General features: G+C 42.6%; 1 protein-coding gene across 1 annotated transcript in view; it reads right to left on the bottom strand.

The window, feature by feature from the left end:
• The window catches only part of LOC126297920 (uncharacterized), a 471,898-nt gene that overhangs the window by 282,910 nt on the left and 174,660 nt on the right, over positions 1-14,328 (bottom strand). The window lies entirely within an intron of this gene.

The raw sequence follows: 14,328 nt of genomic DNA, 5'->3' as shown, positions 1-14,328 counted from the left end.
TGCTTTAGTTTCTAGGTAGCAGACCAATATGTATCATCAGCTATAAATAAATTAAGTACGATGACTTCTGTTGTTCACTAGACTGGTGATATCCATGTCAATGCGTCGGCTTCCATTGTTCAGATCTCAAAAACACGTCCTTCTGTAAAAGGGCCATGAATGACGTCGCAGACTTGTTGTGTGGGAAACTGCAGTGGTTTAGGATGGGTTCCCATTTCAACCTTGCCTATTGAGTAGGTTCAAATGGTTCAAATGGCTCTGAGCACTATGGGACTCAACTGCTGTGGTCATTAGTCTCCTAGAACTTAGAACTACTTAAACCTAACTAACCTAAGGACATCACACACATCCATGCCCGAGGCAGGATTCGAACCTGCGACCGTAGCAATCGCACGGTTCCGGACTGCGCGCCTAGAACCGCGAGACCACCGCGGCCGGCTATTGAGTAGGCTATATGCGCGTTAGAATCTGTGTTGTTGACTGCAATCTGAGGGCCTACACTTTGGCGTAACATATGAAGTGCTGTGCGTAGAAACTAGAGTTGTCATGAGATGTAAAAGCGGTTTCGACGTCTACTGAATGAGGGAATCTGCAAAAAGTATCGAGACGTTTTAGAGAACAATATGCTGACCGTTCTGGATGCAACTTCACTAGCCAAATTTCAATATGAATACGCACAACCACGTATGGCGAAGAACGTGCAAGTCTTTTTCGAATAACGAGTACTTTGCTTCGTTGCGTTCACTTGGGTGTAATTGTCATCCATATAACGTGCCTGGGATTTAGTTGTCCTCCATTTTCTCGTCCAGTGCGCCAGTAATCACTATTGTTGTTTTGCGGACTCAAGAAGAAGAAGATAAAGTCTTAACGTTCCTCCTGAATGAAAGTTCAGTGCCTTTTCGAGTACGTCATCTCTCTCCTGTTGTGGATTAGCAAACAAACCACGTAGAGCAAGATTCGCCAGGACACGACGGTTAGATGCTCTGACTCCTAGAATTCATTAAGATTACAGTCAGAGATCAAGTTCAGTTCAGAAAGATTATCGTGTGTTCTCCTGTTCCTAATCAGAGGTATGAAGATAATTTTAGTCTCATGACTTCTCGGTAGTCTTTAAATTTCCAGAATCGTTAGTGCGCAACAAAAAGTAACCTGAGTGTCAAATTGGCTGCTGGTGAGAAGTCTGCTTTTACTGTTTAAAACCGCCCAAGATTCCTCCTATTATCATGCCAAGATGTGACATATCACATTTCACAAACACTTTTCATATGTTGTTGTAATAACACATGACGTGTGTTTTCCAACCTATCTTCGACGCTAGCGCGTCGATTGGTTACTTCACCCTACACGTCAAGGTTCCTCAAATTTAATAACTACCTAGAAGTGACAAAAATGAGCCTCACCTCTGAGGCAGGAGCTGAATGACCAATGGTGGACATCTGTTACAATGTTTCCTGTTAGCTACGTAACACGCGATGATGGGTAGTATCGTTGCGTCACGAGCAATCTTGTAACTTGTCATCGATTAACGGTAGAGTGTCAGAAAATATATCCTGAATTTCTGGCTTGATCACATCCTTGTTGTTTTATTTTATCACTAGTTGTTTAACATCTTAGGTCCCTCACATGGATGTACATACGAGAGTCGGCCGCGGTGGTCTAGCGGTTCTAGGCGCTCAGTCCGGACCCGCGCGACTGCTACGGTCGCAGGTTCGAATCCTGCCTCGGGCATGGATGTGTGTGATGTCCTTAAGTTGGTTAGGTTTTAGGCAGTTCTAAGTTCTAGGGGACTGATGACCACAGATGTTAAGTCCCATAGTGCTCAGAGCCACTTGAACCATTTTTGAACATACGAGGAAAGAGAGAATTTTGCACGTAGTTTGGGTTTCAAGTTAAGCTGAGTGTAAGTGGAAGAGTAAATATATCCATAGGTTCGAGGCAGACAGCAGTATTCCATCTGCAATAAGACTACGCCAACCGAAGTGAGTGTTTTTGAACCAAGCTTGGTGTTACGGACCTTTCTAAGGACGTCTAATGACGTAAAAGGAAGACATATCAGCTTGGTTGTAGCGTTAATTGTGACACATCTCCTCGAACAAGGCAGAAGGGTAACACCTGTGACCACTCCAATATTCGCTTTTGATACATAAGAGGGAACGTAATTCTGGTTCCTCTGAAAGGAGAAGTACATTTCTTTCCGCAGTTTTCTGTTCCATTCGTGGATTGCGCGTTGGAAGAATGATTGTCGGTTACCCCGTCTCTAATCACTTCTATTTCATCTTTCTTTCCTTCCTTCCATCCCTCAATGATATAAACTTTAAACAACTATTATGCTGATTCTCCATGGATTCCAGCCAACATACTTAAGTGTACAGGGTTGCAACTATTCAACTATATAAAAAAACGTAAATTAGTTACAAACTACGGCGTGCACACACGTTATTCAATATGTAAACGGCCAATTGTGGCTCAAGCCAGTGGACTCTGGGTACCCCAGATCCAGAATGCGGTCTCCAAAGTGCTTCTTCAGAACATCAAACACACTCCTGCTTCGATGGGGTTGAGCTCCATCTTGCATGAACCACATCTTGCCGAAATCAGGGTCACTTTGGATAATGGGGACGAAATAATCTTCCAAAACCTTCACGTAACGTTCGGTAGTCACCAAGCCATCAAGGAATATCGCACCGATTATTCCGTGTCTGGTCAGTGCTCACACAGTGATCCGTTGAGGGTGAAGAGACTTTTCGATCGCGAAATGCGGATTATCAGTCCCGAAAATGCGTAAATTTTGCTTACTAACGAACCCATCCAAATGAAAGTGGCCTTTGTCGCTAAACCAAACCATAGTCACAACAAAGTCCTCTTTGTCAATTCTGCGGACAGTATTGTTGGAGAAAAGCATCCGCTGATCCATGGCCCTGGGGCTTAATGGCATATGGGTTTGAGTCTTGAATGGGAAGGACGACGGTTCAATCCCGTCTCCAGCCATCCTGATTTAGGTTTTCCGTGATTTCCCTAAATCGTTTCAGGCAAATGCCGGGATGGTTCCTTTGAAAGGGCACGGCCGATTTCCTTCCCCATCCTTCCCTAACCCGAGCTTGTGCTCCGTCTCTAATGACCTCGTTGTCGACGGGACGTTAAAATACACTAAACTAAACTAAAATTGAATGGGAAGAGGTGCAGGTCTGCAACAAAAATCTTTCGCAGTATCTCCCTGTTGATTCCCAGCTGTTGTGCAGCTTGCCTGATCGGTTTCCTGGGGCTGGTTTGGAACGCAGCACGTGTCTTCTCGATGTCTCCAGCGTTTTCACCCTTTTAGGGCGACCGACATTGTTAATAGTGTCATCACGAACACTACAAGAACTTGTGAATCAAATACTTGATTGTTAGTGCACCTGGACCAGTTTTCTTCGGCGTTAACTCGGTCGCAAACTTTCTTTGAGCCGCAGTTGCTTGCATAATAGGCCTTAAAAGCGCTATACACTCAGGTACGCTGTACCGTTACATTTTCAAGTGCAAATGGCCGACAACAGCAAGGTGTGTTAGCATGCACCTACTTATTTCCACCATACCCCGCGGTTAACAGTGCAGTTGGAATGTCCTAATGCAAACCGTTCAGACGTTATGACGATTTTATTTCATGTAGTTCAGTTCTTTCACCCTGTATTTAGAATGCTTGTTTCTGGTTCATTGTTCTCACGCACAAAGGTGTGCGGCTACTTGCATGATAGATGAAAGTGAAGATGCTAATCCAAGGAAATACATAGCCTTGTACACTGGTTTGTATCTGGGGTTTCGTTAAATATTTAAGAAAGAAATATTAAAATATCGATATTTAAAGGACATTCGTATATAGTCAGCCGGGACGTGCCTCAGTTATTTACGCGTTGAGATAATGAATATATGCCTCCAAAACGATAGAGAAATGATGAGATTAAACCAAAAGATTATTACTGTCTTACTTTGAAGCTCTACCATCGTTTATTCATTTCAGATTTCTCTAGACACAAAAAGACACTGTGTTTTGTTCTCAGTTGTTGATTTGTTAATAACAAATGTGCTGTACTTTTCTGTGTGCGTGAATGTTAGGATGGGAGTGTATGGTAATAGATGTACTGAAGTGTGCGGTTTTGTAGACGTTGAACTTTGTATGCCGAAAGCGCATCACTGTGGTACAATTCTAATTATTTATCTGAAGTTCAAGGGAAAAAATGAAGAACAATCAAGTGCACGTGTAATATTTGAACGGAAAATTAGGTCTTTGTTAATTGGAGTAGCGCTTCATCACAAAGGGGACTAATCGCACATGTTCAAAGGAAGCTGCCCGCTTATTCGAGATAAATGCCCGTCAAGCACGAGCTCTTTCAGTCAAAGCTGTTTGGTAACTAATGACCTCGTTTGGTGGACACGTTCTTAAAAATGGGTCGGTGAATAAGAAAAATAATAAGAAAGAAATTAGTAGAAAATACTAAGAGAAGTAAAGACAAACTCATCAGGCTGGTCACTATATGCATCTTACATTTTTTCCAAAAAAATCCCAATACATCTAAACCGGCGTTTTCTATTTAAAGCTATTAGTTATATATTTATGGCACTTGTATAATCTGTTCAGTTTCTGGAATCTACAAATCTGCTAGTACTGAATATCCTACACATTAAGTGGGTGAAACTGGACAGAACTTCAGTATCAAAGTACATAAAACCTTCAAGACTCAGTACATCAACTACAGCCCTTCACACGAAAGGTACGTTACGTAAAATGAACAGCATACACAGAAAATTAAAAATATTAAATAATTTAAACATGTTACCGGACACTTATTGAAAGGATTAAAACTTACTTAAACAGTAAATTTTACTTACCAACAATACGGAAAAAATCGTTGGGGTTTTGAAAGTAAGTAACAGCGAAACGGGCACAAGTGAAAGTATAGAATAACAGAAATAATCGCGTTCCAGTAAACTTGACTCCTCAAACGAGCCGACTGCGAGATAATTGGGAATATCTGGTTTCAAGCCTACACTGAATTCAGTATGAAATATTGTCCTAGTTAGTATAAGTGTATCTGGCACATAAATTTCTCTGTGAAGTCTCCATTTAATTGGGCTAACAGATCGAGATAATACTGGTACCCGGGAGTTATTGCATGTAATCATTCTTGTCTCTGCCGTTGTGAAATGATTCCTCCGTCCCTGAATTTTATCCATGCTGAAATGATATCAAGGGCGATTTTTACCTGCTGCGCTCCTCACGTTGAATGTGTCTATGGTACAACCATCCAGTGATATACGTAGAGGAACTCGGGGCGGAACGAGATGCTTAATGTTTAACAATATTTTCTTTAAATAAATGGAAATAAAGAAAAAATCCTTAAGGACGGCAAAAAATCACTTTGCATTGTAACCTAACTAACGTTACTGGAAAATCTGTTAATACTGTATTTTACGTGTTTTTACAGTTGCCTGTCTCCCGTTCTGCTCCACCCACGGGACGGGCTGGGATAAGGAAATTTTGTTGCGACATTATTATATAAACGATGAAATTATTAACCATCTTAAAACGAAGACAAAGTTGTTTAATGAACAAATTAGACTACGGAAAATGGAATCCTCAAAAACTCGTTAACAATAAGAAAATACAATAATGTCATTTTTTTAAATGTACAATTATTTTAAAAGCGTAATACCAAGTTATTGTTACTGTTACGTTATTGAATTCCATCGCTCGTGCACGTGATGTATCTTCTGGCTTGCGAACACACAACATATGATGCCGAGTAATAATTTCTATAACCCAGTACTGCCCAGCTAGATAAGTTTCTTTGTCAAATCTATGTGAATTATTAAGCCAATTCTTTCTGCAAGTCAGTAGGATAATTATCTGACAAAAAAGGCGTTTCACCGTTGAGATAAAGTCTGACCTCTATTTGCTGCAGGTATGCTGCCAGCTCGTATTCTTGTTGTGCAATGAACACATTTTTAAATTTTCAGCCTCATTTGTTGACACTGTAGCTGGCATTATTCTTAGCTTTACGAAAGTTTCTTTTCAAAGTTGATTTGGTTACTTTAAACTCCTTAGATGTGTGTAGAACATCCATTTCAGAAGATAAAACGGCTGAAACGGTCATTTCCATTGATTTAATATGCCATTGCTGTCTATCAGTCTTTGTAATATAAGTTCACACTCACTGAAAATGCAAGGAAAAAAATAAATAAAAAGTTTGGTATGTACCTGCATCAAAAAATTACTGCCATTCCGCCACAAGAGCACATTACAAGTTAAAAATTTTTATGGAGTAAGATAATCGACGCAGATAAACGTATTATATAACTAACATATAGCAAATATAAGGCACGTTAAAGTTACGAGATATTTAACGGCATACAGTTAGTGTCCGCAGCTCGTGGTCGTGCGGTAGCGTTCTCGCTTCCCGCACCCGGGCTCCCGGGTTCGTTTCCCGGCGGGGTCAGAGATTTTCTCTGCCTCGTGATGACTGGGTGTTGTGTGATGTCCTTAGGTTAGTTAGGTTTAAGCAGTTCTAAGTTGTAGGGGACTGATAACCATAGATGTTGAGCCCCATAGTGCTCAGAGGCATTTGAACCATACAGTTATCAATTAACGGCTTATGTTGCGTAAAATTCACAAGAAGTTATAAAAACACAACCGAAAATTGAAAGAGAAGCGTTCAATTACAACTCGCACGCCAAACCAAGTCATTCTTTGTGGGTGTTTGAAGTTTTTGGTAAAAGGGACAGAGGGCCCTAGCAGTCTGGTCCCTTCAGTCCCACAAACCAACCAACCAACCTAAGTCAAAATGGCTACCTCACCGTCCCTTCCAGAAACGTAGCTACAAGTCATTAAAATAGGTTGGAGCACTCTCCAGTTCAGAAAAGAGCACAATCCCGTACTGACTTGAATTGCCCTACCTGAAATAATGTCTTCCAAATGTATTCGTTCCAGTGACGACTTCAATGCAATACCAATACGTTCTAGGCGCTTCAGTCTGGAACCGTGCGATCTCTACGGTCGCGGGTTCGAATCCTGCCTCGAGCATGGATGTGTGTGATGTCCTTATGTTAATTATGTTTAAGTAGTTCGAAGTTCTAGGGGACTGATGACCTCAGTAGTTAAGTCCCATAGTGCTCAGAGCCATTTGAACCATTTTTGTACAAATTCGTACTGCCAATCGCAAAAAAGAAACCTCATTCACAATGACAATTCAAAAGCCTTCTGATTATAAAGACGTTTGCATACACACAAAGCGGTTTCGTAGCGACATTACACTCATGCCAAGTATTTCGAGGTTAGAGCTGCACCATGTACTCTGTACACTGACGCCATAATCGAAACTTTCGCATGGATATCATTGGTCTACTAAAAGAGGTAAGTGCATTTATGTAGTCCATTGATCGAGATGGCACATTGGTTATCAGAGTGGATTCGCATTAGGTTGGAAGCGGGTTCAAATCCCTTTCTAGCCAACCAGTTTTATATTCTCTGCAGTTTCCCTAAATCGATTGTTGGGTTCCGGTATGGTTTCTTTGAAACCGGTGCAGCCGACTTCCTTCTCCATTATTCGGTATTGGGTTACGTCAGTAAGGCCCTCGTCCGGAACGGAACTTTATCTCTCTTCCTTCATATCAAATGGTTCAAAGCACTATGAGCTTAACTTCTGAGGTCATCAGTCCCCTAGAACTTAGAACTACTTAAACCTAACTAACCTAAGGACATCATACACACCCATGCCCGAGGCAGGATTCGAATCTGCGACCGTAGCGGTCGTGCTATACCTGACTGTAGCGCCTAGAACCGCTCAGCCACCCTGGCCGGCCCTTCATATCACCTTTCGTTGATACACACCTCACAAGAAGTTTTGCATCACCTCGGCTACGAGAGTTCCGAAACGTGCACAGAAAATTGGAATAGAGATGAACGTAAACATCATTTCCGCCCTTTTTATTGGTCATGAAAACCACACATTGCTTGTTGAACCACCATAGACCGAGACCTTCAGAGGTGGTGGTCCAGACTGCTGTACACACCGGTACCTCTAACACCCAGTAGCACGTCCTCTTGCATTGATGCATGCCTGTGTTGGCATACTATCCACAAGTTCATTAAGGCACTGTTGGTCCAGATTGTCGCACTCCTCAACGGCGATTCGGCGTAGATCCCTCAGGGTGGTTGGTGGGTCACGTCGTACATAAACAACCCTTTTCAGCCTATCTCAGGTATGTTCGATAGGATCCATTTCTGGAAAACAAGCTGGCCACTCTAGTCGAGTGATGTCGTTATGCTGAAGGAAGTCATTCACAAGATGTGCAAAATGGGGGCGCGAATTTTCCTCCATGAAGACGAATGCCTCGCCAGCATGCTGCTGACATATATGCAGAATCTGTCGGAGGATGGAATTCAGGTATCCTACAGCCGTTACGATGCCTTCCGTGACCACCAGTGGCGTACGTCGGCCCTACATAATGCCACCCCAAAACATCAGGGAACCTCCACCTAGCTGCACTTGCTGGACAGTGTGTCTAAGGCGTTCAGCCTGACCACGTTGTCTCCAAACACATCTCCTACGATTGTCTGGTTGAAAGCATATGCGACATTCATGCCAATCCTGAACGGTCTATTCGGCATGTTGTTGGGCCCATCTGTACCGCTCTGCATGCTGTTGTGTTTGCAAAGATGGACCTCCTCATGGACGTCGGGAGTGAAGTTGCACATCATGCATCCTAATTCGCACAGGTCGTGTCGTAACACGACGTCCTACGACTGCACGAAGAGCGTTTTGAACATGGTGGAGTTCCTGTCAGGGTTTCTCCGAGCCATAATCTGTAGGTAGTGGTCGTCTACTGCAGTAGTAGCCCTTGGGCGGCCTGAGCGAGGTATGTCATCGACGGTTCCTATCCCTCTGTATTTCCTCCATGTCCGAACAACATCGCTTTGGTTCACTCCGAGACGCTTGCTGGGAGCCCTTCCTGGCACAAAGTAACAATGTGGACGCGATCGAACAGCGTGAATGACCGTCTAGGCTTGGTTGAACTACAGACAACACGAGCCGTGAACCTCCTTCCTGGTGGAATTGCTGGAACTGATCGGCTGTCTGACCTCCTCCGTCTAATAGGCGCTGCTCATCTGTGGTTGTTTACATCTTTAGACGGCTTTAGTGACACCTCTGAACAGTCAAAGGGACTGTTTCTGTAATGCAATATCCACAGTTAACGCCTGTCTTCAGGAGTTCTGTGAACAAGGTGATGCAAAACTTTTTTGATGTGTGTTTTTTAACATTTTTAGCATCGATGACGAGATGATTTGTCCTGAGAGTAACATTTTTAACAATCATATTTATATCTGTAACTGACGATGGCATAACAGCCGAAAACCAGTTTGTCAAGTTATAAATATTATAGAATATTACACCAGTTTCGTGTGTTTTTTTTCATAATGACAATCACAAAATTTTTGACAGTTTTCTCAGATTTTTGTTTAACGGTTCAACTGTTGTAAACTCATCAGTATTACAGTTGCAAACTCGTCAGCTTTTCTGTAACGTCTAACCAGCGAGTGTGAAATATCACACAAATACTGTGCTGAGCGAATCGGGAAAACAAACTTTTCAGAGATATAACAGAAAAGCAAAACCGGATGCTGCAGTTCCGCAGAAACTCCGAAACAGGATATTAAACTCAGGGAAAGCGTAAATTAATTGCAGCAAGCGTTTGATGAAAACACTTTCAAGGGAATTGCTGTGATATGATGGAATTGGCTATTCTTTGCAAACCAACAGGATATGTAGAGTTTTCGCTCTTTTGTTTTCAAAGGTTCGTTTGTTAGAAAATTCACTGTTGCGTACACTTCATTACAGTTTTATTTAAGTATTTTAGAACACAAATTTATTCGTTTTAGACAAAAAAGCTGGTGTCTATCTCCCATAATTCTGACGTTGAATATTGGCTCTGTAGCTGTGTCATCATTCATTATGCTTTGTAAAGAGTCAAGCGAAATCCGCATGGTGTTTGCTTGCGATTATGAGAGGAAAAGAAGTTACTTCAAAAGAAAGTGTCGAAGGACCAAAACGATAAGAATAAAACCTGCATGTCGCATGATGAAAACAATCGGCTCGCTGATTTCTCCTTCCCCAGATAATGTTAAAGTAGTGGCACTTAACATATGGCTTTCCTAATTTCAGGATGAGAGTGGACGTTATGTACGTTGGCTTCGGAAAGGTAAGTAACAATCAGAGAGTAAGGCTTCTTTCAGAACGAAAGTAACATAACCTCTTCTAGTCGTGACCATAATCCGAATATGTGCTTTAATGTCTAAGTCTGAAGAGATAACAACAGCTGTTGGCAAAGGTTATTAAAAATTTGTATTTAAATTACAAGAATTTGTTACTTTCAGATTACGAAAGTCACAATTCACCGATCATACGCATTCAGGAATACACAAAAAAAGTCACTTAGGAATGGAATAACTCTGAAGTGTAGGGAATTTATGGTGAAATGGCTACATGAAAAATGTGAAGACTTCGAAAAAGAAACAACTGTCTGGAGAATTGACGCAGCACATAGAAAAGTTAAATGAGTCTTCAGTGAAATTAAAAGCAAGGGCAGTAACATGAGGAGTACAATGGGAATTCCACTATAAATTGGAGAGGAGAGAGTGGAGAGAATGGAGAGTGGATAGGGGGAAAGAGGGAAAGAGTACCTTGTGGGTGGAATGAGGGAAAGAGTAAAGAAGAAACTGGAGACGACAGGGAAGAGGTAAGCGATTCAGTATTAGAGTCAGAATCACCTAACAGAAATTACGTTTCATATCGCTTTGAATTTAACCTTCGCGAGCTATGACACACTGTTTCTGCATTACGACAGAACCTGTCATATTTTATCCTTTTCGTCATGGCTGTTCTCGCAATCGAAATGTATAAACCACTCCATAAACCTTACTCAGGCACTGAATGAAAATGAGGTTAGCGGAGCTGGTCTCCTGATCTACAAGTGAATCAACGATATTAAATTGTTTCGATTTTCGCTTACAAGCTTAACAACGTTGAGCTGCTAAATTGTTCGTAACAACATTTTTCGCTTTTCTGGTGACCATAGCGAACACTAATTGATGTTTGACCTCTATATTTCTGTCATTGACAACAGTGCAGAAGATAACAAGAAAAGTAATTGGTTTTTCGACAATTTGTTTCTCCTCCCGAATATTGTCAGCAGACTCTTTCGGAAATTGCAGTCTCAGTGGTCTGAAAAAAAAATTAAAATTGCGTTGACGATGTCTTGTGATACCTCTAAATACTACTTTTATCGCCTTTTTCAGACACGGTAGTAGAATCCAAAGGTATGACCGAAGTGAAGAACAGATCTGCATCGCTGCAGTTCTCGTTGACGAACTTTTGCTTGTATACTTGAGCGGCTGATCCCGCACAGCCCCACTTACAAATCTAGACTTTATTGCCAAGAAAGTCGGAATCCATCGCGTTACTTTTTGGTTTCGCCACGTCACTCAACCTCACTGAAATATGGTCCAGCAGCCCCTGCTGTTACATTTCTGCAGTAGTCTCAGTTACTGTGATACTCGATTTTGGCGTATAATAGGGTTTTTCACGTAATAAGATTTTGGCGTACTGTGGATACACGGATTCGTATTTATCACATCTTGTACTATGAGATACGTTGCCCCATTCATTTTAACCGAGATAATAACGTTCAGAACTAAGTCGGTATGTATCTCTGTTACAGTTGCTTTCTGCCATCTTCATATGCCTTCTTGTGAATCTGTTATAACCGCTTCCATTACACTGGAGACTGCAGGGTCACTATCACCAAAAAGACACATTTTCACGGCGTATACCAAGTCGGTTGTTCTGGTTCAAATGGCTCTGAGCACTATGAGACTTAACTTCTGAGGTCATCAGTCCCCCAGAACATAGAACTACTTAAACCTAACTAACCCAAGGACATCACACACATCCATGCCCGAGGCAGGATTCGAACCTGCGACCGTAGCGGTTGCGCGGTTCCAGACTGTAGCGCCTAGAACCGCTCGGCCACCCCGGCCAGCTCAGTTGTTCTGGCCGGTGATTTGAGTTACTGCGTCCTGCGACGTTTCGTTCATTCGGTACTGTCGTCAAATAGGGAACGATTCTGTACAGACGTCTTCCGTTCAGTTCTTTCTGTGGGTTGCTGGCCCGCATGTCGTGGTCGTGCGGTAGCGTTCTCGCTTCCCACGCCTGGGTTCGATTCCCAGCGGGGTCAGAGATTTTCTCTGCCTCGTGATGGCTGGATGTTGTGTGATGTCCTTAGGTTAGTTAGGTTTAAGTAGTTCTAAGTTCTAGGGGACTGATGATCTCAGAAATTAAGTCCCATAGCTCTCAGAGCCATTGTTTGTGGGTTGCTGATCTGCGGCTATAATGACATATTAATATTACTACGCTAATAGAAAGCACAATTTCGACCAAATTAATAGCAATTTCTTCTCATTAGCAGCAGTCAGCAGAAACGAACGACAAACTTCCTCAGTTTGCACTGTACAGCTGCGAGTTGACTGTCAGTGCCTGCTACCTATGCATCTCGAACAAAGCCAAAAATTTTCCTATGTCTGTAGGTTACTGAACGGGAAGTACATGCTGAAAAAGAAGTGTCAAAATTTTCACTACAGAATTAACCCAATACAATGTTTACTGATTAATTTTCAGGTCAGTAACAAAGCAATTATTTAATTCAATGGCTCTGAGCACTATGGGACTCAACTGCTGTGGTCATCAGTCCCCTAGAACTTAGAACTACTTAAACCTAACTAACCTAAGGACATCACACACATCCATGCCCGAGGCAGGATTCGAACCTGCGACCGTAGCAGGCTCACGGTTCCGGACTGTGCGCCTAGAACCGCGAGACCACCGCGGCCGGCAATTATTTAATTGAGCCTTACTTAATTGATTAATTATTGTGAGTTACTGCACAATAATTTCCAAAACACTGAACAATATTATAGAATACTGTGCATTACAGCCGGCCGCGGTGGTCTCGCGGTTAAGGCGCTCAGTCCGGAACCGCGCGACTGCTACGGTCCCATAGTGCTCAGAGCCATTTGAACCATTTATGCATTACAGCCACTCGGTCTGAGGCACCTTTCCAGGGATCACCTCTCGCAACCGAGGTGATGCAAAAGTTTTTTTGATGTATGTACGATAAACGGTGTGCTCTGAAACACTTGTGCATCCACCAGCTTATCACCCTCCGGCCAGAGAAGCCACAGATCACTCTGTATCCTACTCTACAGAGCAGACAAGCCTCCGAACCCCATGTTCTGCGAAGAGTCGTGGACGTCCATTTAGCGCCTAGTGGTAGTTTTACTTTCCATGAAAGCTCACGACAGTAGCAAAAATGGCTCTGAGCACTATGGGACTCAACTGCTGTGGTCATTAGTCCCCTAGAACTTAGAACTACTTAAACCTAACTAACCTAAGGACATCACACACATCCATGCCCGAGGCAGGATTCGAACCTGCGACCGTAGCAGTCGCACGGTTCCGGACTGCGCGCCTAGAACCGCGAGACCACCGCGGCCGGCACGACAGTAGCACCAGAACATTTGACTAGCTTCGCTGTTTTCGAGATATTTGTTCACAGGCTCTGCATAATAATAATCTGTCCTTTGCCAAGGTCGCTTATGTCAATGGATTTCCGCCTCTTCCCTGCGGTGAACCCCCGTCCGTGAGTGCTCCGCTTATGCGTATACTGGGTGATCAAAAAGTCAGTATAAATTTTAAAACTTAATAAACCACGCAGTAATGTAGATAGAGAGGTAAGAATTAACACACATGCTTGGAATGACATGGGGTTTTATTAGAAAAAAAAAATATTGCTAGACGCGTGAAAGATCTCTTGCGGGCGTCGTTTGGTGATAATCGTGTGCTCAGCCGCCGCTTTCGTCATGCTTGGCCTCCCAGGTCCGCAGACCTCAGTCCGTGCGATTATTGGCTCTGGGGTTACCTGAAGTCGCAAGTGTATCATGATCGACCGACATCTCTAGGGATGCTGAAAGACAACATCCGACGCCAAAGCCTCACCATAACTCCGGACATGCTTTAAAGTGCTGTTCACATCATTATTCCTCGACTACAGCTATTGTTGAGGAATGATGGTGGACATATTGAGTATCTCCTGTAAAGATCATTATGTGTTCTTTGTCTTACTTTGTTATGCTAATTATTGCTATTCTGATCAGACGAAGCGCCATCTGTCGGACACTTTTTGAACTGCTGTATTTTTTTGGTTCTAATTAAACGCCTTGTCATTCCAAGCATGTGTATCAAT

The sequence above is a fragment of the Schistocerca gregaria genome, chromosome X (genome assembly GCF_023897955.1).
Source record: "Schistocerca gregaria isolate iqSchGreg1 chromosome X, iqSchGreg1.2, whole genome shotgun sequence".
Taxonomy (NCBI): Eukaryota; Metazoa; Arthropoda; class Insecta; order Orthoptera; family Acrididae; genus Schistocerca; species Schistocerca gregaria.
The sequence above is the reverse complement of the archived record's forward strand: the minus strand, read 5'-3'. Positions and strand labels throughout refer to the sequence as shown.